Source organism: Mesoplodon densirostris, chromosome X (assembly GCF_025265405.1).
Source record: "Mesoplodon densirostris isolate mMesDen1 chromosome X, mMesDen1 primary haplotype, whole genome shotgun sequence".
NCBI classification, from domain to species: Eukaryota; Metazoa; Chordata; class Mammalia; order Artiodactyla; family Ziphiidae; genus Mesoplodon; species Mesoplodon densirostris.
The window spans coordinates 56567782-56590525 of record NC_082681.1 but is presented as its reverse complement, the minus strand read 5'-3'; positions in this window follow the sequence as shown (position 1 = coordinate 56590525).

The following is a 22744-nucleotide window of genomic DNA, read 5'->3' as shown; positions in this document are numbered from 1 at the left end:
GATTTGGGACAGTGGCACACCTTCCTCATCACCATTATCTAGACTTTTTGAGATCACACTCTTTTTTCCCCCATAAAAACACCCACTTACTCTCTTATTTCAATGGTCTGCACATCCCCAGTTCACTCCTTCATTTCTTTAGCTCCAGTCTCACTGTCACTCTCAAACACTAACTGTCATAATTCTTGGAGATTTAAAAATTCACCTAGAAGATCATTCCAATAAATTGGCCTCTTAGTTTCTGGACATCCTTTCCTCCCATAATCTGTTCCTCCAACCTACCTCAGTCACTTAATCCCATAGTCACACCTTTGACCTTAGATTTAAAATAACTGAAATTACTCCATAATTTTAATTTCAAACATTCCAATTTTTTTTTTTTTTTTTTTTGGTGGTACGCGGGCCTCTCATTGTTGTGGCCTCTCCCATTGTGGAGCACAGGCTCTGGACGTGCAGGCCCAGCAGCCATGGCTCATGGACCCAGCTGCTCCACAGCATGTGGGATCTTCCTGGACTGGGGCACAAACCTGTGTCCCCTGCATCGGCAGGCGGACTCTCAACCACTGCACCACTAGGGAAGCCTCAAACATTCCAATTTTTAACAATCACTTATCTTTCCAGCCAACTTCCTCTGCTACCTTGACTCTAACAGTCTCTCTGTTGAACTAAGACCCACAAACCTTGGTCCTAACCCTTTGCACTGGCTATCACCCCCTTGATATCTGTCCTTCACTCATGATGCAGCTTAAGTTCCCAAGTCAATTGGTGTAATGAATCTTGTGCATATACCGTCCTATGCCTCCCCTTACCTCCCATGCCTCACTTTCTCACTTCATTTTATTCAGATCATGAGATTAAAACCTTGGTGAAATCAAATTCTCCAGCTGCTTATTAAACTTGCAACCCCTGCACCTGAACATGGCTGTAGAAAACACACAATCATACTGAATGGTCTCACATTTAATTCATGACTATTAACCTCAAGTAAGCCTTTAATGCTGAATGGTTATCATGACATACTTCCCCTAGCACATTCACTCTCCAACATTTCTAGTTGACTATTCTATACTTGCTCTGTTTTCTTAAACCTTTAGTGCCTCTTCTCCCATCTTCATGCTCAGATGATGACCTTGCTTCCTATTCCACTGAGAAAAAAATAACCAGGTGAGAACTTCCATCAATTCTCACCACCACATTTACCTACTTACCAGTATCTCTACCCATATATTCTACTTTTCTATTTCTATGAATGGACTGCCCATGCTCCAAGCCTATGCCTCTTCCTGTGAATAAGCCCCTATCTTCACTCCACCATTCAAGGACATTGTTCCAGATAGTCTTCTCTTTTATTATGAAATTTTCTTCTTTATTGAATAATTCCTATTGGTACACAAACCGTTACTTCTCCCATTACACACACAAGAAATCTCTGACCCGGTTTCCCCTTTAGATACCAGACTACATCTCTTTTCCCCTTTATAGAAAAAAAAGAAAAAAAATCGAAAGAGTTGTCTAAGATCCCATATATAGTATCATGTCACCTGCATATAGTGACAACCTTACCTCTTCCCTTCAAATTTGGATACCTTTTATTTCTTTTTCTTGTCTGATTGTGGTGGCTAGGCTAGGACTTCCAATACTATGTTGAATAGAAGTGGTAAGAATGGGCATCCTTGTCGTGTTCCAAATTTTAGCAGGAAGGCTTTCTGCTTTTCACCATTGAGTATTATGTTGGCAGTGGGTTTGTCATAAACAGCTTTTATTATGTTGAGATATGGTCTATGATCCTGTAAACACCTGTCAGATAATGTCACTCCTCTTCTCAAAAACCTCTAATGGCTTTCCATAGTAAATCAAAGTTCTTACTGTGACAACCAAAACTACACAAGCTGTCCTTCTTTTCCTCTGACATTTCCTCCTACTACTCTTCCCTAGTTCTCTCCAGAGTGAACCTCCTTTCTGTTCCTTGAATATATCTCATATGCTCTTGACTCAAGGGCCTTTATACTTATAATTACTTCTATCTGGGATGCCCTTCCTGTAGACTGCAGCATGGCTCACACCCTCACTTCACCTCAATGCCCATATGTCTCTGGGGCAGTGAGGCCTTTCTTGACCACCACATCCAAAATGAAAAAATTATCACATTATTTCAAATTCTTATTATTTGCTTATTTATTTCCTCAACACTTTTCAAACTCTAACACATTATATTTTATTTATTTATCCTGCTTAGTGTAAGTCTTTCCAAGCAGAATGTAAGCACCATGCATGCAGAGACTTTTGTCTGCTTTTCTTATATTATTATTAATGTTTTCCTGAGTCTGGAACAGTGCCTGGGACATAGCACTAATTTGTTGACTAAAGGAATTAATATATGTATTCTTTTATTACTCTGTATTTCCTTTCTTCTGTTCTCTCTGTTTCTATTCAAAGAATGCCATTTATAGTGATCTTGGAACTTGTGAATCTATGTTCTATGTCTATTACATTTTCTCTTATATTTCCTTTTGTTCCAGTGGACTGAATTCCAGGAGAATTACCTGCCTCAAGTTTCTGGGTCACTGATGCACTGATTTACTCCTGCTTTCCTATTTGCAAGTTCTTTGATTTAAAAAAAAAATATATATATATATAGATAATACTATTTTTAAAACCTTAAACTCTGTATTTCTAATGTGATTTGCTCTTATCCATTTCCAGAAATTACAGGCCACCATAGAAACTTTGTTTTAGAAGTTCTATCTCTAATTTCAGAATATTTCACATATGTATAAACTAAATTTCCACATTAATTAATATTGAATAATGAATCACCTTTTAACAATAATGGACTTGCTGTAAGTGAAGCTGAAGACTAGAGGGTTGAGACACTGAAATAACACCTTTGCATAAAGAGATTCAAGAGCCATTTCAACTATCCTTGAACACAAAGAGGAAGAATTTCAGACAGAAGGAGTTTTTAGTTGATGTTATTTTCTCTAAAGGAGAATAGGGAATAAAAGAAATTTGTATCTTTAAAAACTTTGGACCTTGGTGCTATCATGGGGTTTAGATGAACCTGAGATCAAAAATGAAAAGGGTTGAGGTCAGCCAATAGTAGGTTCCTTTCAAACAAAGAATTCTAATCTTAAAATTACCAGGTTCCAAAAAGAAAAGTTCCATTATATAAGCTGGAAGGGAAATCAAAAGCATCACATCTGTGACAGCATAGGTCAACGAAAGATAAAGACTCACAACTTTAAACAAAATTTCAAAACCAGCAAGAACAAATTTGGGTTTAAAATCTAAAACTAATCTGACAATTGACATCAATGGGGAGGAAGAAACATTTCTTTCCACTATGATATTTTATTAGCTTCTTATAAAATGAGCTCACTTATCCTTTAAATATACTTCTCTAATACGATTTAGTTCCCCAAGCTTTTACTGTGGCATTTTATCTTTCTCATATAGCCTCAAAGGGGAAACTAGAGTTAATATTGACTTTGAATATTAAATATGTATATTTCATTTTATTTTTTTTTTCTATTTTTCCTTACCGAGATAATCATCACTCATTTTGTCATTGATAAATCAAAAGAAATTATAATAAATGTGTATAAATCAAACTGCATTTAATATTAACATATGCAAGTTGAAACTGACCATGAAAGTTTGCATAATTATCTCATGCTAATGTTTCTAAATTATCCACAGCTGGTATTCTCCAAAATAGTATTCAAGAAACAAATATAATTTAATAATGTTAATTTAATGACTGTCTGTACTAAGTGGGTTTTTTCCCTCTACTTTTATTTGTTTCTCTTTTTTCTTTACATGGCATGGACCCAAACTATGACTTTCTATAGTAAATCATGATAACTATCTCTGGTTCATAGAGAACATTACAAACATTGGAAAAAATTCTAGGAAATAACTCATTCATCAAAAAGCGTTTCTATATTCAGAGGAATTCCAACTGACCCACTTTTTAAACATTTCACGAGATAGATTGAGCTAGCCCACCACCACCTTGGTCATGAAAAATCAACGTTGTAAGAAATGGCTCTAGAAAACTGGTTTTCCTGTTTGTTACAAAAGGGGAGAATGAACAGATGACAATCAGAGAACTAACGTGCAGGGAAAAGAGAAAAAAAAATGTAAGCATTCTCATTTCTATCTCTTCCAAATGTAAACCATGTTTTGTTTTGCTTTTTAATAACTATGACTAGTACTCCCAATATATTTCCTCTAAAGAAAAGGCAATGATCATTATGAGGTACACTGTAGCTCCATAGATGGTGGGAATTTAAATTCTGAGAACAAGGATACTGGATTACCAGCGTCAAATTCTTTACTTGCTGTGTCCACACTAATAGAAGTTTTGTGAATTGTTTTGTTACAGGATTAACAGTGATAAAACCAATAATATCAATATCAATAGTATTTAAGATTTACTGAGCTTCTCCTATGTGCAAAACATGCTGCTCAGCAGGCTCAGCACTTTAGAAAAATAATTTTATTTAATCTGAACAATAGCTTTATAAGGTAGAAAATATCATCTGCATTTTATAAATGGAAAAAAAAAACACCAAAAATCTGAGACTCATGAGGGTTAAGTAACTTACTCGGATTTTACAAGATTGAAAAAAAGAGGTTGTTTCAGGGAGTGGGAGAGACGAATTTCTGAAATGCCACAACTTAAAATTTTGGCAAACACATGAAAATTTTTCAGAATTCATCACTATGTTTAAGGGAAAATCCCTGGGGATTCTGCAAGGGTGTCATGGTATACTTCTGTGACACATGTAGCTAGGATAGAAGATGATGTCGATACTTTTGTTAAGAAATTAGATATGCACTATAGATGTAAAACTACTGAATCAGCAAAATGTTCATAGTTTTATCCAGTATTCTTCTAGTTGAAGAAGAAAATGGCCACTCAATGGAGAAGACTTTTGTATGGTAGGAACAATGGTCTGTAGAGTGTATCTTCACAAAGTCCTCTCCTGCTACAACCCCCCGTTCAGTCTCTCATTACTTCATGTCTGGGCAACCATAATTATCTCCTTACTGGTCTTTGCCAACTATATCTTCCTTTCTGATGTATCCTATACACTGCCACAAACTTAACTTTCCTGAAGTATTATACAAATGTAATTACATCACTCCCCTGTCCAAAAACTTCAGTGATTGTCTCACTACCTAGAAATAAAGGAAAAGAGAATGATTTTCAAAGCCATTCACTATATAAGTCTCAATCTATTACTCCAGCCTTACCTCAAACCTTTCCTGTATTTTATGTCATAGAACGTTTGTTTGTGTCTTTCTTGTAGTTTTTGTAACATTCTGCTGTGTATTTATCTGTATACTCCTTGACTTTTCATTTTATAGATAGTTATTGAGTGCTTACTATTGCCATGCACTCTACTTGTGTTTGGTGATATACTGGTGAGCAAAATAGAAATGGCAATTGTCTTATAAATTACTTGATGGAAAAGCCTGTATGTATCCATTATCTCACTCTCTGAAACACAGTGACTTCCACATAGAATGTGCTCGAAAAGAACAGAGGTTGCCTGGGACTAAGAATGGAGGAGTGATGTGAACTGAATGCAAAGGGACAAAAAGAAACAATTAGGGTTAATTGAAATAAATATTCTACATCTTGACTTGGCTGCTGGTTACATGAGTGTATATATTCCTTAAAAGCAATCAAACACTTAATGGTAAGTGCATTTTATTGTATGCAAATTATACCTCAATAAAGTTGATTTATAAAGTAAAAAATAACCATTGAATTCTATGAATGCAAGGGAAGCAATTATTTGAAAAGTGAAGATAGTGGTTACTTTGAGGAGAAGGAAGGATCAAGTTGATACTGGGATGCGGCACATGAAAGGGCTCATGGGGCAGTTGCCAATGTTTTATTTCTTGAACCAGGTGGTGGTTATACACCTGCTCCCCTCACAATAATTCATTAAACTATACATTTGTTTTGTGTGGTTCCCCTGTGTTTTATGTTATGATCAAAGGATGAAATTCTGAATTGAGAGAGATTAATTCTCATTATTACTTAAAGGCCACCAATCAAGTTGAAACACTGAACCATAGAGTCATAGAATATTAGAACTGAAAAGAACTTAAGTGATTAATTTGTCCAACCTGTTCATTTCACAAATGAGTAGCCTGAGAACCTGAGAAGGTAGTTTTCCTAAAGTCACACAGTGAGTTAGTCCCAGCTCTGGGAATATGTTGATTGATTTTCTGTACCGTACTCTTAAGCTAGTACAGGCAATAGAACAATACTTGCTTTCCACTAAAGGTACTTCAGCTACTTGACAATTCATGACAACATACCCTATTATTTAGTTAAGTTGGTAGCACATTGTTCATTTAGAACTTGGGAAAAAGAAGATGTCTAAGGATTTAAATAAAGCTTGCAAAGATAGTGGCATTGGTGATTTCTGTTTTGTTAAATATAAATGACTACCATAGAGCTTTGGTGACTTCAAAGACTATCTTCTTCCACAGGGAAACTCCACTAGGAGTTGAAGACAGACAACAATTTGGAGGAATATTGCTTTGAACTTGAACTAATGATTAAAGTTGCAAAATGTCATGCTGATTACCCACAGTCAAAAACTTTAATATTTACTACATAAAGAGATTGGGATATTTCTGTTGATTGTTAATGTTTATTATTACCCTCAAAGGCCACCAATATATTTCAGTCAAGTATGAGACATGGTTATATCTACTTCAGCTGAGATTGTGAAATATGCATCCATTTTTACCCATGCTGTGATGTTGCGGTCAATAGTTTTAGAGTATACTTTCAATTTTTATGAGATCTTTCTTTCCAATCTGATTTTTCCCCAGATTTAGAATATATTGCCAGGAAGTAGTGATAGAGGTCTGTGTTAGAACTACAAAGCATAAAGTTTAACAGAAATTTAAATTGAAATAAAAATGTCCTATACTTTAATTTCGAAAACTAATAAAATTACTATTTTAATATTCCATTGTATATATGTGCCACATCTTCTTTATCCATTCATCTGTCGATGGACACTTAGGTTTCTTCCATGTCCTGGTTATTGTAAATAGTGCTGCTATGAACATTGGGGTGCCTGTCTCTTTCTGAATTATGGTTTTCTCTGGGTATATGCCCAGGAGTGGTATTGCTGGGTCATATGGTTGTTCTTTTTTTAGTTTTTTAAGGAACCTCCATAGTTCTCCATAGTGGCTGTATCAATTTACATTCCCACCAACAATGCAAGAGAGTTCCTTTATCTCCACACCCTTTCCAGCATTTATTGTTTCTAGATTTTTTTTTTTTTGTGGTACGCAGACGTCTCACTGTTGTGGCCTCTCCCGCTGTAGAGCACAGGCTCTGGACGCACAGGCTCAGTGGCCATAGCTCATGTGCCTAGACGCTCTGTGGCATGTAGGATCTTCCGGGACTGGGCACGAACCTATGTCCCCTGCATTGGCAGGTGGACTCTCAACCACTGCGCCACCAGGGAAGCCCCTAGATTTTTTGATGATGGCCATTCTGACCAGTATGAGGTGATACCTCATTGTGGTTTTGATTTGCATTTCTCTGATGATTAGTGATGTTGAGCATGCTTTCATGTGTTTGTTGGCAATCTGTATATCTTCTTTGGAGAAATGTCTATTTAGGTCTCTGCCCATTTTTGGATTGGGTTGCTTGTTTTTTGATATTGAATTGTATGAACTGCTTATATATTTTGGAGATGCAACCTACAGATTCAGTGCAATCCCAATCAAACTACCAATGGCATTTTTCACAGAATTAGAACAAAAAATTTTACAGTGTGTATGGAAACACAAAAGACCCTGAGTAGCCAAAGCAATCTGGAGAAAGAAAAACAGAGCAGGAGGATTCAGGCTCCTGGATTTAAGATTATACTACCAAGCTACTGTAATCAAGACAGTATGATACTGGAACAAAATCAGAAATATAGATCAATGGAACAGGATAGAAACCCCAGAGATAAACCCATGCACATATGGTCACCTTATCTTTGACAAAGGAGGCAAGAATATACAATGGAAAAAAGACAGCCTCTTCAGTAAGTGGTGCTGGGAAAACTGTACATTTACGTGTAAAAGAATGAAATTAGAACATTTCCTAACACCATACACAAAAATAAACTCAAAATGGATTAAAGACCTAAATGTAAGGCCAGACACTATCAAACTCTTAGAGGAAAACATAGACAGAACACTCTATGACATAAATCACAGCAAGATCCTTTTGGACCCACCTCCTAGAGAAATGGAAATAAAACAAAGATAAACAAATGGGACCTAATGAAACTTAAAATCTTTTGCACAGCAAAGGAAACCATAAACAAGACCAAAAGACAACGCTCAGAATGGGAGAAAATATTTGCAAATGAAGCAACTGACAAAGGATTAATCTCCAAAATTTATAAGCAGCTCATGCAGCTCAATAGCAAAAAAACAAACAACCCAATCCAAAAATGGGCAGAAGACTTAACTAGGCATTTCTCCAAAGAAGATATACAGACTGCCAACAAACACATGAAAGAATGCTCAACATCATTAATCATTAGAGAAATGCAAATCAAAACTACAATGAGATATCATCTCACACCAGTCAGAATGGCCATCATCAAAAAATCTACAAACAATAAATGCTGGAGAGGGTGTGGAGAAAAGGGAACACTCTTGCACTGCTGGTGGGAATGTGAATTGGTACAGCCACTATGGAGAACAGTATGGAGGTTCCTTAAAAAACTACAAATAGAACTACCATATGACCCAGCAATCCCACTACTAAGCATATACCCCGAGAAAACCATAATTCAAAAAGAGACATGGGGCTTCCCTGGTGGCGCAGTGGTTGAGAGCCTGCCTGCCAATGCAGGGGACACGGGTTCGTGCCCTGGTCCGGGAAGATCCCACATGCCGCGGAGTGGCTGGGCCCATGAGCCATGGCCACTGAGCCTGAGCGTCCGGAGCCTGTGCTCCACAATGGGAGAGGCCACAGCAGTGAGAGGCCCGCGTACTGCAAAAAAAAAAAAAAAAAAAAAAAGAGAGACATGTACCAAAATGTTCATTGCAGCTCTATTCACAATAGCCCAGAGATGGAAACAACCTAAGTGTCCATCATCGGATGAATGGATAAAGAAGAAGTGGCACATATATACAATGGAATATTACTCAGCCATAAAAAGAAACGAAACTGAGCTATTTGTAATGAGTTGGGTAGACCTAGAGTCTGTCATACAGAGTGAAGTAAGTCAGAAAGAGAAAGACAAATACCGTATGCTAACACATATATATGGAATTTAAGAAAAAAAAATGTCATGAAGAACCTAGGGGTAAAACAGGAATAAAGACACAGACCTACTGAGAATGGACTTGAGTATATGGGGAGGGGGAAGGGTAAGCTGTGACAAAGCGAAAGAGAGGCATGGACATATATACAGTACCAAACGTAAGGTAGATAGATAGTGGGAAGCAGCCGCATAGCACAGGGAGATCAGCTCGGTGCTTTGTGACCGCCTGGAGGGGTGGCATAGGGAGGGTGAGAGGGAGGGAGATGCAAGAGGGAAGGGATGTGGGAACAGATGTATATGTATGACTGATTCACTTTGTTATAAAGCAGAAACTAATAAAAAAAATATTCACAATAAAAAAAGGAATTAGGGGCTTCCCTGGTGGCGCAGTGGTTGAGAATCTGCCTGCCAATTCAGGGGACAGGGGTTCGAGCCCTGGTCTGGGAAGATCCCACATGCCGCGGAGCAACTAGCCCCATGAGCCACAAATACTGAGCCTGCGTGTCTGGAGCCTGTGCTCCGCAACGAGAGGCCGCAATAGTGAGAGGCCCGTGCACCGTGATGAGGAGTGGCCCCCACTTGCCGCAACTAGAGAAAGCCCTCACACAGAAACGAAGAGCCAACACAGCCATAAGTAAATAAATAAATACAAATTTAAAAAAAAGCAAAATTCCTAAAAAAAAAGGAATTAAATGAGATTTAAATGAGATTACCTAGTAAATTAAATTAAATTAATACAATCATAGCTAATATATTTATAAGTAAATTAAATAATTATAATTGAGCACTTTTTAAAGCAACCAGCCTAGGGTATAAATAAATAACTATAAATCTTTTTTATTTTATACCAATCATACTTAAATCTAACTAACAATGTATCTCCAAACTTTAATTAAAATACTTTTGTCTAGTATACTCTGAAACTGGGGACTAGTACATCACTTCATATCAGGCCAGTTTCGGGTGGTGGGGGAGTGAATATTAGCTGGATTCTTGTAGCAGGGTAATTTATTACAATAGATTTTTTTTCTTTAAAGGCTGTATAGAGTTCCCTAGCATCTATTTGATCATTTATATTCCAGTTCCAATAAACAGCAAAATCCACTATAGAAATCTGAGCTCCTTTTGGTAACGATGAACACATATGTTCAAAACAGGCAAAATAAAATAATGCAGAGAACAATCTGTATTCTAAGATCACCATGTCCATGAATACTGCACTGACTCTTCATCCTTTTGGAATATTGGCCCTTCATCTAGCTAAACCTTCAGTAGGTACCTGCTCTTGCCTACCTTATCTAAACATTCTGGATTTGTGGTTCAGTATTTATCAGAGTAGTTCAGAATCCAACATGGCACATTCTGGTTATCTCTGTTCAACTCATGTATGTCTGTCACCAAAATGTCCTCCCTTTTCATTTTTGTTTTTCCTCTAATTTCAGATTTCAACTTTCCATTTGTTATGGGTTGAATTGTGTTCCCCCACAAAGATCTGAAGTCCTAAGCCCCCAATACCTGTGCATGTAACCTTATATGCAAATAAGGTCTTTGCAGCTGATCAAATTCAGATGAGATCAATAGGGTGGGTCCTAATCCAATATGACTATTTCCTTGTAAAAAGGGTAAATTTGGACACAGAGGCAGATGTGCACAGAGGTAAGATGATATGAAGAGACAGAGACGTAAGGGAAATGTTATGTGAAGATGAAGACAGAGATTGGAGTGATGCCAGAAAACCAGAAAGTAGGAGACAGGCATGGAACAGATTCTCCCTGACAGCTCTCAGAAGGAACCAACCCTGTTGACACTTTGATTTTGGATTTCTAACCTCCAGAACTGTGAGACAATACATTTCTGTTGTGAGTTTTGGGTACTTTTTTAAAGCAGCCCTAGGAAACGAATACACTTTCTTTTCCCAAGGCACAAATGTAACAAAAGCTATACAGTATTTCTATCTTGAGAAATTAAAAAAATAAATAACAAAAACAACAACAACCAAAAAAAGAAAAAAAAACTCAATCAATCAGAAAGAGGTGAATATCTAAGTCCTAAAGAAAAGCAAAATCCCTTCCCTGTCAGTCATCTAGCTAGGATTTTAGGGACGATATTTTATATAGGAACAATTTAATTTAATAATCCTGTGTAAAAACTTTGTCACCTGCTACTTTTTAAAAAGACTCAGTAAGAAAATTCTTCATAATTTTTTTTAAATTTATTTTTGGCTGCATCGGGTCTTAGTTGTGGCACGTGGGGTCTTTCATTGTGGCCTGCAGGCTTCTCTCTAGCTGTGGTGTGCGGGTTTTCTCTCTCTAGTTGTGGTGCACGGGTTCCTTAGTTTGTGGCACACGGGCTCTAGTTGAGGCACACAAGCTCAGTAGTTGTGACACACCGGCTTAGTTGCCCCATGGCATGGGGGATCCTACTTCCCCAACCAGGGATCGAACCTATGCCCCCTGCACTGTAAGGCGGATTCTTTACCCCGGACCACCAGTGAAGTCCCATAAACTTTTTTTAAAGTGTGTGTTTCTTAAATAAAGCATAACTGTAATTTGAACTTAAATATATATATATATATATATATATATATACATGTAAACATGCACAAAGAAACATACAGAGTAGTTCAACAAAAGGCATGCTCAATTTTGTTATTTTTATGTTCCAATTTATGAAGGTAACATTGTTATTACCACCAAAATATTACTTTCATCCTAAGAGACCTGATAAATATTTAAATAACAAAGATCATTTTTTACTTCTGCTTCAAACATAAAGATATCTCAAGAAAAACTCCAATCCTCTACTTAGCGTTGCTGATGGAGACCTGGTCCAAGGCCAAGGCAGAGATGAGACTGTAATTTCTCTTTGTTTAGGTTGTGGTCTTCAATTTGGTTAAATAATTTTGGTGGTTCCTCATATGTAAGGGTCCATAGAGAATTATTTTGAGGATGTACAAATTCTTCCTCTTTTTATGAAAATACAACATTTACATGCTGATTAAGGTCTTCTATACTTTTAAGATCTGAGAGCTACATGAGAAAACTGAGTTGCTGCAAGATTCCTGGTGATTTTAGTGGGTGTTGCACAAGTGAAATGGACAGTCAGGAATCTGTCCTAATTAGTAAGCATTCTGACCTGGCTGCACCTTAGTTATGCCACTGTTAAACGGTGCCCAGTAAATTGAGCTATCTTCTATCCTCTGAAGAAAATAGTGTTACATTTTGGGTTATGCTGAATGTCAACTGGTAATATTTAATAGGCAGATAAACTTCTAAAATATCTTTCAGTGGTTAAAAACAAACATATTTCCTATTTTGGAGCTCAGTTTTTTTATACAAGAAACAAAGCAAAAGGAACTAGTGATGTTTGTTTTAAAATTATCACTGAAGATCACCAAGAGACTTTAAAGAAATATTCCTTTGAATATTCATAACATAAAAAGGATGAAATATTTGGGTAATGATAAGGTATTGCAGGGGTTCAGAACAGGCCTCCCCAGGATGTGTGAGTTTGGTATGAGGATTGAGTTTAAAGGCAACTGAGACCCTGTGGGTTTAAGAGAAACTATTGCCCCTCCCTAACTACCTAGAAAAATTTAAATTGGGGATTTTTCCCAGAAAAAGAATTATTACCAGAGAGAAAGTTTATCTAAGTGGCCCCATCTGTATGGCAGGGCAAACATCTAACCACCAAACATCTGTTCTTATTGAAACTGAGCAGGAACCTGTAGGGCTCCAGGGTACAAATCCTTTCTGTGTCCCCTGTTTCTTGTTTGTAGGAAATAGGCTTTATTCAGCCTCCATGACCTTCTCTGAGTTCCAAATGTCAGGTTCAAACAATTGCTAATCAAGGAAGTGAGGGGATGCAGAGACAAGGGAGGAGTAGCCAAAAACAATAGTGCAGCCTTGGGGCAGGGTCCTGGTTCCACCTTAAAGGATACACATAACATTATCTTTGAGTTCTTTATAGAACTAAAACCCCCAACAAATGGAAGATGTTAGCATCTTCATTCCAGAGAAGACCACCTGAGGCCTGATTAAAGGAACCAGAGAAGCTCATCAAGAGATTACCTGAGACTAGATTAAAGGAGTGCAGGCTCTGCACACACCCTAATCCTTATCAGCAACCCCACCCTTGAACCATTGCTATACAACTCCTCACCAATCGTCCTGGATTGGGATACACAGTTTTTGAGGCAGGAGCCCGCCATGTCCCCCTTTGCCTGGCAAAGCAATAAAGCCATTCTTTTCAACTTCACCCAAAACTCTGTCTCCAAGATTTGATTAGGCACTGGTGCACAGAGGCTGAGTTTTCAGCATCATTGACTTTCAAGAAAAATTTAGTCAGGTAAAGTACCCGCCCATCTTTTTTTGTTTTGGTTTGGTTTGGTTTTTGTTTGTTTGTTTGTTTGCAGCACAGGCTCCAGACGTGCAGGCTCAGCAGCCATGGCTCACGGGCCTAGCCGCTCTGCAGTATGTGGGATCTTCCTGGACTGGGGCATGAACCCATGTCCCCTGTATCGGCAGGCGGACTCGCAACCACTGCGCCACCAGTGAAGCCCCCGTCCATCTTTTTGCATAAGATGTTCCTACCCCTCTTTAAGTACTGTCAGGAAAGCAGAGCCCTAATCTTCTCATGTATTTAGAATTATGACATTGGTATTTCAAGAGTAAACTTACAAATGAAGAAATTGAGGACCTGAAGAGACTTATTCAAAGCCATATATTAGCTAATGGCAAAACCAGAATCTATGTAGCTTGGGGCTCTCACCAGAATGAATAAGCTTTACTAATACATTGCTTTAATTTCAAATTTCATTTCTTTTCAATAATAAAAAACTAAAAATACAAGATGAAAAGAATGTTGATGGCTTATATTGTGTTCAGATACTATCATTATATCAAGGTCAGAATAATATTCAAATTCTGATTAATTTCACTACAGTCTTAAAATAAAAGCATATTTAATCTCCTCAGTAAGCATCCACATTTTAATATTTAGTTCTGTTATAAGGTTAACAGAGGCATGATCACTTATGGAAATATTACATATTGTATACTTCATTATTTCAACTTCTAAGGAATTAGATCAAAAACAAAAATCTCTCCTTGGATTTGACTGAAACCCAGAAAATTATACTGGCTTCATTTGGTGCATTTGATGATTTTAAATATATTCTAATCCTGAACATTTTTCCACATATATTTTAACAAATGTATGAAATACAATAAAATTAATTAAAACGGGTATATTATCCAGACAGGTTAACAAGTTTTTCATTACTGAAATACTGGGCCTCTGTGTTTGCAATGTAAATGCAGTTACAAATAAGGCTCACACTCTTTGTGTTACATGTAAATGATATTTCATAGTTAGATGCTCATTTGGCATCACTCAGGTATATTTTTAAATGATATTAAATCAAGATTCTGCACCTATTATTTGTTTAGCATGCATTTAGCACTGTCTCATTCTCACCAGGGGTTCTGTCTCTGGATGATCATAAATGTTCATTATCCCTTCTATAAAGTTAGTTTTTGCATAATGATTATGTTTAACATTCTCTCCCTTCCTCCCTCTTCAGCATATTAGGATCATGACATGTGACTTTTAGTTTTGTATAAAGCAAAGTGTTGGAGTGATTAATGGCACAACATTGGAAGTTTTGTAGTGTCCAAACAGAAATCTTTTCTTTTGGTATGTGAGCCCACTTTTTTTACACAATTTTTGGTTCTTCAGCTTTTCACAGCATGAGTTTTAAACATTAACAGACCCCTTTTCACAGAAGGGCTCAGATGTCTATGTATCCCACCCCTTTTCTCCCTTTTTATTGTATAGAGGCTTCTAAGATAGTTAGCCATCTACCCAAGCAGTCAAAGGCTATGCATTGGCCAAAAGTATGGACTGGCTTCTTCTGGATAACATGCTTGGGCAAGGTTGCTACATGGAGGGTCTCACAACAGTACATTAGGTTAAAGCCTTACTGGCTCAGAAAAAACAAGGACTTGTCTTCCCAAGATTACACATGCCAGGTTTATAGATTGAGAATCAAGCTGAAGAGGAATCATCCAATTCCATCACTCCTCAGAGGTATTCCAAGAACCGGAAAACCTTCCAAATTAACAACAAAAAATGCACTCACCATAGTATTAGGGCTATTTTATTTTAATGCTTTGAGAAATGGAAACCATGTGTCTTGTATATGGCAACATTTAACTATCATAAATATGAAATTAACCAAAATACTCAGGTTACTCCAAGTTCACTGTTTATTTCACTTTCCCTACCTTCAAAATATTGCTAATATTATCCTCAATACTCCCTAATATCCCAGACTATACAAAATCTAGAAAATGTTTCCTCCATTTCTGAAACATAGGAAAATTTAAAAGGTGGTAGAATGCCTTCCACTCAGAAAACATTCAGTTGATATTTATTGACTAAGCAAATGATTTACTGAGATACAGAGCAAGTCAGCATTAGAATTTAGAATTAGGGGTTCTTTCATCTTATTGAGTACCATCAATTCATTAGGTACTATGTTAAGGTCTGGAAAGAAACAAAAAGGAGTTGCGTCCAACCACGTCTTTGTAGAGCAAAGACTCTGGTGCAGGAACTATTGTGCACCTGATATACATACCTTGTAATTCACTAATGTATCCTTTATCAAACATTTACTAAGTGTCCTCTATGTTTTAAGTGCTGAACTAGGTTCTGGGCATAGGACAAAAATGAAGATAGTCACTGCATAGATGAATAGGGAAGAAAAGTATGTAAACAAACAAAAGAAATATTTGCACATCTTATGCAACAGACTGTTATGAATAGTCTACTAAAAGGCAAGCACTTGAGATTTTAACTGAGAAAGAGAAATGTTACCTGCCCTATGGAATCATAGGCTAATGCAAATGTCTGTGTTTAAGGAAGATTCAAAAAATAATTCATTACAATAGTGAGGAGTATTTGCAGCAACATGGATGGATCTAGAGATTATTATCCTAAGTGAAGAGAAAGACAAATACCATATGATTCCACCTTTATGTGGAATCTAAAATATGACACAAATGAACTTATCTATGAAACAGACTCACAGACATAGAGAACAGAGTCATGGTTGCCAAGGGGAGGGGAGGTAGGGGAGGGATGGATTGGGAGTTTGGGACTAGAAAATGCAAACTATTATATATAGAATGGATAAAGAACAGGTCCTACTGCACAGCACAGGGAACTATATTCAATATCCTGTGATAAACTATAATGGAAAAGAATATGAAAAAGAATATGAATATATATGTAGGTATAACTGAATCACTCCGCTGTACAGCAGAAATTAACACAACATTGTAAATTAACTATACTTGAATAAAATAAATTTTTAAAAAATAGTGAGGAGTATTTTAAAGGGACAGCACAATGTGATACATGTTATATTTGATATTAGTAGAAGGTAGAGTAGTGGCACACACCAAGTGGAACTAACTTTACTAAAAAAGTTACTTGACCTGGTTTATAAAGGATGTGTAGGAGTTTACAAGGTGGAAGTGAATAGTATGAAAAACAGGGGACCCAACATTTACAAAGGTAAAAATAAGCTCCTTCTATTTTGGAACAGTCCCCCCTTCTACTTTTTAAAGAAAAAGCTGCAATTTTATTTTGTTTGCTTGTTTGTTTTAGAATTATTCTTGTAATGCCTAGAGTTTCCATCAACTTTTTAAAAAGTTAGATAAATGTGCCATCTAGCATTACCTCTTCTATTCTATTACGATTGAATGATATCCAAGAGAAACATAGCAAAAGGGACAAAGAAATGGTTTGTCAGTAATAAATCAGAACAGAAACTACAAGGAAAGCTCAAACAAACAAACAAAAAAAAACAGGAACAAACAGCTAGATATGTGTTTATTCTGCAGGAGGCCAAGGTGTAAAAATGCTGGAGAGAGAAATTCACATGTATAAAAACAGCTAGAGCCACAAACATCTGGAGGCACTGTGAGAGAAAAGAGAAAACAATGTCTAACCTAAAAATAGCTCGGGATATGATGTACTAATTTTGAAATTAATTGTTGCATGTCTAGCTTCTCAAGGCACTATGCTAGGAAATCTGTCAGCCCTTGGTCACAGTGTCTGCCATCAGGAAATGTGCAATCTAACTGAAAAGCTAGAGCAAAAATATAATCAACTGCAGTCTACAGTGTAAGAATATGAGAATTATAGAAAGAAAAGGACAAACGAAATGTTCTCAGGTTCAAAGGAGAAAGAAAGAAATTCAAATCAAAGGAATCAGGAAAGAATCCTTGAAGGAAATAGCATCTGGGTTGAACTTTGAGTAATGAGTAGGCTCTCAAAAGGCAGATACAAAGGGAGGGAATTTGAGTCAAACGAGGAATAACAAAGGCCTGCAGGTGATACCGACCAGATATCGAAATGTTCAGATAACAGAGTCCATTTTGCCTGAGTATGAAGTATGGACAGGAGACAAAACTGAAAAGGTAAGTTGAGACTACGTTGAAGAGGTGAGAAAAGTTTTATTTTGATAGTCAATGAGAAACACTCATTTTAAAAAAAATTATTTTACTGAAGTATAGTTGATTTAAAATATTGTGTTAATTTCTACTGTACAGCAAAGTGATTTAGTTATACATATATATGCACATATTCTTTTTTATATTCTTTTCCATTATGATTTATCACAGGATATTGAATATAGCTCTCTGTGCTATACAGTAGGACCTTCTTGTTTATCTATCCTCTATATAATAGTTTGAGTCTGCTAAACTTCCAATCCTTTCCTCCCCACCCCCCTCCCCCTTGGCAACCACAAGTCTGTTCTCCATGTCTGTGAGTCTGTTTCAGGAGAAACACAGTTTTTTGAAGGAGGGGAGTGATGCAATGGAGCCATACCTGGGGAATGTTAGTCTCAAAGAGCTTTTAGTCTGAGACACAGTCTGCCTCTCTGTCCTCATGATTTGTTAATCAACAATAGACACAACTACACGAACAATTCTTCACTTTGCAGTGATAGGAGCCATTGTTCTTGAGTTCATGAAACTACTGCTATCAGGATGAGGTAATTTGAATGATACAGACCGATTTCAATATTTCCTGCCCCACTCTCCCACTGGAGAGAGTGGCAAACTTGTGTCTCTAAAGGTCCACTGGGAAGGGAATATGCAAAATCATCCCAAAGAGAGACAGGATGGAGAGAAGTGCTTGGAGAGACAGGCAGGCGAAATAGCTGATCCTGGGTCTATGAGAGAGTTTCCAAGACTGGAAAATGACTGTGCTTTCTGTGGTCCCCAAAGAGCTGGAACATATGCTTTTAAGCCCTGAGAGTTGATAGGGAAGAGATGGAACCTCAGGTGAGTTCCATCTAGACAATGACTACACTATTCCTTCCATCCCAGTCCCAAACCCTGTGCCCAAGTCAGTCAGAGAAGAAGCAGTACCACAACCCCCAGTGGAAAATGAAGGCTTGGGACCCTCATGTACCAAGTCAATGAGGGACTTTCTCAAACTCTGGATTGCATAACACCCCAAAGCCTTCCCACAAGGCTTTGTGGGAAGTGAGATCCCATAATGAGTGACATTAAATCCCTCCCATGGCCCCCATAAGAGGGACTTCATGTCAGATTTAATTTGGTTTAGAAAATAATGGGATATTTCTTGCACCCAGAAATATATGGGATATATCTTGTGAGAGTAAAATTAATGCCTGATGCACTAGCAAGAAAGTATCTCTGGCTCTGGTCTAGAAAACCTGAGTTTTAACAGGTGGCATTAAATTCCTTAAAAGAACACGTCATTACTGGCTATGATAGTAAATTACACTGGTATTTGCATGCTTTGCTGAGTGTAATGAGCCCTTTTCATATAAAAACAACTTTGATGATTCCATTCTCACAACAGCAGGTACCTATAACAAAAAATATAGCTTTCTGACAGAAGAAATAGACAGAGGATTCTACCCAGTTGACAGTTTTCTCTCCCCTGAATGTGCCAGAACAAAGTACAAAATTATTCTTGACTCATCCTACATGATCAGATAAAACTTGTATTTCTTCTGAATTTCCACATACTCCCACTCCTTCCACACTTGCAATCAGGGACTAAAGAAAAGCATACATATAAACACACACATGCACACACTCACACACACACATGTACATTTTAGAGAATTCTTATCTCATATTTGACTTAATAGTGGAACTTGCTGCCCTATCATTTCAGCATTGGCAAGAAGCCAATCATTAGCTCAGCCCTACAGCATCCCTAGGTCCCTTGGTTAATGAAAATTACCAGCAAGTCTGTAACTATGGGCAGGAATTGAAAAACCTTGGGTCAACAGTTTTAGCACAGTTTAAAAACCACTTCTTAGTGCCAAATGACTAGATTAGCCTGAGAACAATCTATGGGTCTTCAGTATTCCCTGATGTATAGAAAATAATATCTTGCTTATAGAAGGGGTACACTCTCTCTTAACTTCTCCTTTTCCACCCTCTATATGCCCTTTTAAAAAATCTCCCTCTATCCTACCAGAGCACCAAGTCCCAGATGCAAACTCTGGTCCCAGATAACTATTCATCGCATCCAGTGCTCTCCATAGCCTAATACAATAAAATCAATGCAACGATGTCACTTGTCAGTCTCTTTGTGCATAAGATAAAATGATGCCATCTGTGAGACAAAGTAATGTAGGTTAATGAGTCATCTCCAGCTCCTGTAAAAGAGCCTAGTCAGTCTGGGCCTGCAGAGAAAATGATGAAGAGAGGGCAATCAGAGAATCAGTGCAGTAGTGATTCATTTCTTAATTTATAGAAATGTGAAGTCCTTTTAAGCTGATATGAGCATATCAACTGACAAACCTGCTATGCACATCTGCACTTTTATTATACTTTTATTATACCTGCTAAGCACACCTGCATTTTTATGATAGAGTTTGCCTGAGGCCATCAGAGCAGCAGAGCCAGGAATACATTAGTAAAATTAGAAGAAATATCATCAGGCAACTTCCGTTGCCTGTAAACAATTAACAGCTCATTAAGGAGAATTTCACTTTTGTGGGAGCCTATTCTTTCCTTGACCGAATTCAAGTTGGCTAATGAATTGAGGCCTCCATCATGAGGGTCAAGAGTCTCATAGCCTGTGTCACTGTCTGACTCAGAGTTATCTTTTAGCATACTTACTGCAGTACAATCATCTACTGAGTTACCCATATTTATTAAGGCAGGCCAACCAGAAAAAATTTACTTTTCTAAATTCTTTTCACAGTCCTGCTTCTGTAATATCCTAATCTCATCCTGTGGTATACGTTAAACATACTGGATGTATGCAGACATATTTTAGCCTCTGGAAAGAGTTTTAGCAGAAGTGTTAGTAGTAAAACTGAGAAGCAAAAGGGCTGATAAAGCAGTAAACTGGATGCTTATTAAAAGCAATTAACCCACTTCCCCCCAAAAAAGAAAGATAATCATGGTGGAAATGTTTCAAACACATCACCACAGTCCCAGTCAAGTTTATATTTAGCAACGTCACAATCTGCCCAATACATTCACTGAAGACACTCGCGATTTATTTCGCATTTGAAAGCTATGCTCCCAAACCAATAATTCAGTGAACGTGAATCACTAATGCAAGGTTGCTGATTTTCTAAATAATATCTTTAAACATTTTTTGATTTATAGATCTCTAATTGAGCTTCAAACGCATATTTTAAAATTGAGCATAGAGTTAAAAATAATGGAACTTACAAAGTTTCATTCTATGATAAAACAGTACCATTGGATATACAGGAAAATGAGAACATAATTGACATAAAGAGGTCTTGTGGTTCTGCACTATTTGTGGAAAAAATGCTGGTTCAGTATATAATTTTAAGCTGAACAATACTGCAGTGGGATTTATTTAGTCCTCCGGCTAAAATTTACTGAAACTTTACTGGGTGCCAAGCACTGGGCTAGGGATACAGGGCTGGGATGAATGAGTGTCCCGCCAAGCACTCTCATTCTACTTGGGGAGACAGATGTATAAACAGCTAACTAAACTGACATCCAGTAATTGTCATAAATTAAACATGACTTGACTTGAGTGTTGTGAGGGCCCAAATAAAGAAGCATCCATTGTCAGTTGCTTCATTTGCAAATATTTTCTCCCATTCTGAGCGTTGTCTTTTGGTCTTGTTTATGGTTTCCTTTGTTGTGCAAAAGCTTTTAAGTTGCATTAGGTTCCATTGTTTATTTTTGTTTTTATTTCCATTACTCTAGGTGGTGGGTCAAAAAGGATCTTGCTGTGATTTATGTCATAGAGTGTTCTGCCTATGTTTTCCTCTAAGAGTTTGATAGTGTCTGGCCTTACATTTAGGTCTTTAATCCATTTTGAGTTTATTTTTGTGTATGGTGTTAGGAAATGTTCTAATTTCATTCTTTTACACGTAAATGTACAGTTTTCCCAGCACCACTTACTGAAGAGGCTGTCTTTTTTCCATTGTATATTCTTGCCTCCTTTGTCAAAGATAAGGTGACCATATGTGCATGGGTTTATCTCTGGGATTTCTATCCTGTTCCATTGATCTATATTTCTGATTTTGTTCCAGTATCATACTGTTGATTACAGTAGCTTGGTAGTATAATCTTAAGTCCAGGAGCCTGATTCCTCCAGCTCCGTTTTTTTCTCCAGATTGCTTTGGCTACTCAGGGTCTTTTGTGTTTCCATACAACTTGTAAAATATTTTGTTCTAGTTCTGTGAAAAATGCCATTGGTAGTTTGATAGGGATTGCATTGAAATGGTAGGTTGCATCTCCAAAATATATAAGCAGTTCATACAGCTCAATATCAAAAAGACCAGCAACCCAATCCAAAAATGGGCAGAGACCTAAATAGACATTTCTCCAAAGAAGATATACCGATTACCAACAAACACATGAAAGCATGCTCAATATCACTAATCATCAAAGAAATGCAAATCAAAACCACAATGAGGTATCACCTCATACTGGTCAGAATGGCCATCATCAAAAAATCTAGGGCCTTCCCTGGTGGTGCAGTGTTTGAGAGTCCACCTGCCGATGCAGGGGACATGGGTTCTTGTCCAGTCCGGGAAGATCCCACATGCCATGGAGTGGCTAGGCCCATGAGCTATGGCCACTGAGCCTGTGCGTCCAGAGCCTGTGCTCTACAGCGGGAGAGGCCACAACAGTGAGAGGCCTGCATACCACAAAAAAAAAAAAATCTAGAAACAATAAATGCTGGAAAGGGTGTGGAGAAAAAGGAACCCTCTTGCACTGTTGGTGGGAATGTAAATTGATACAGTCACTATGAAGAACTATGGAGGTTCCTTAAAAACTAAAAATAGAACAACCATATGACCCAGCAATACCACTCCTGGGCATATACCCAGAGAAAACCATAATTCAGAAAGAGACAGGCACCCC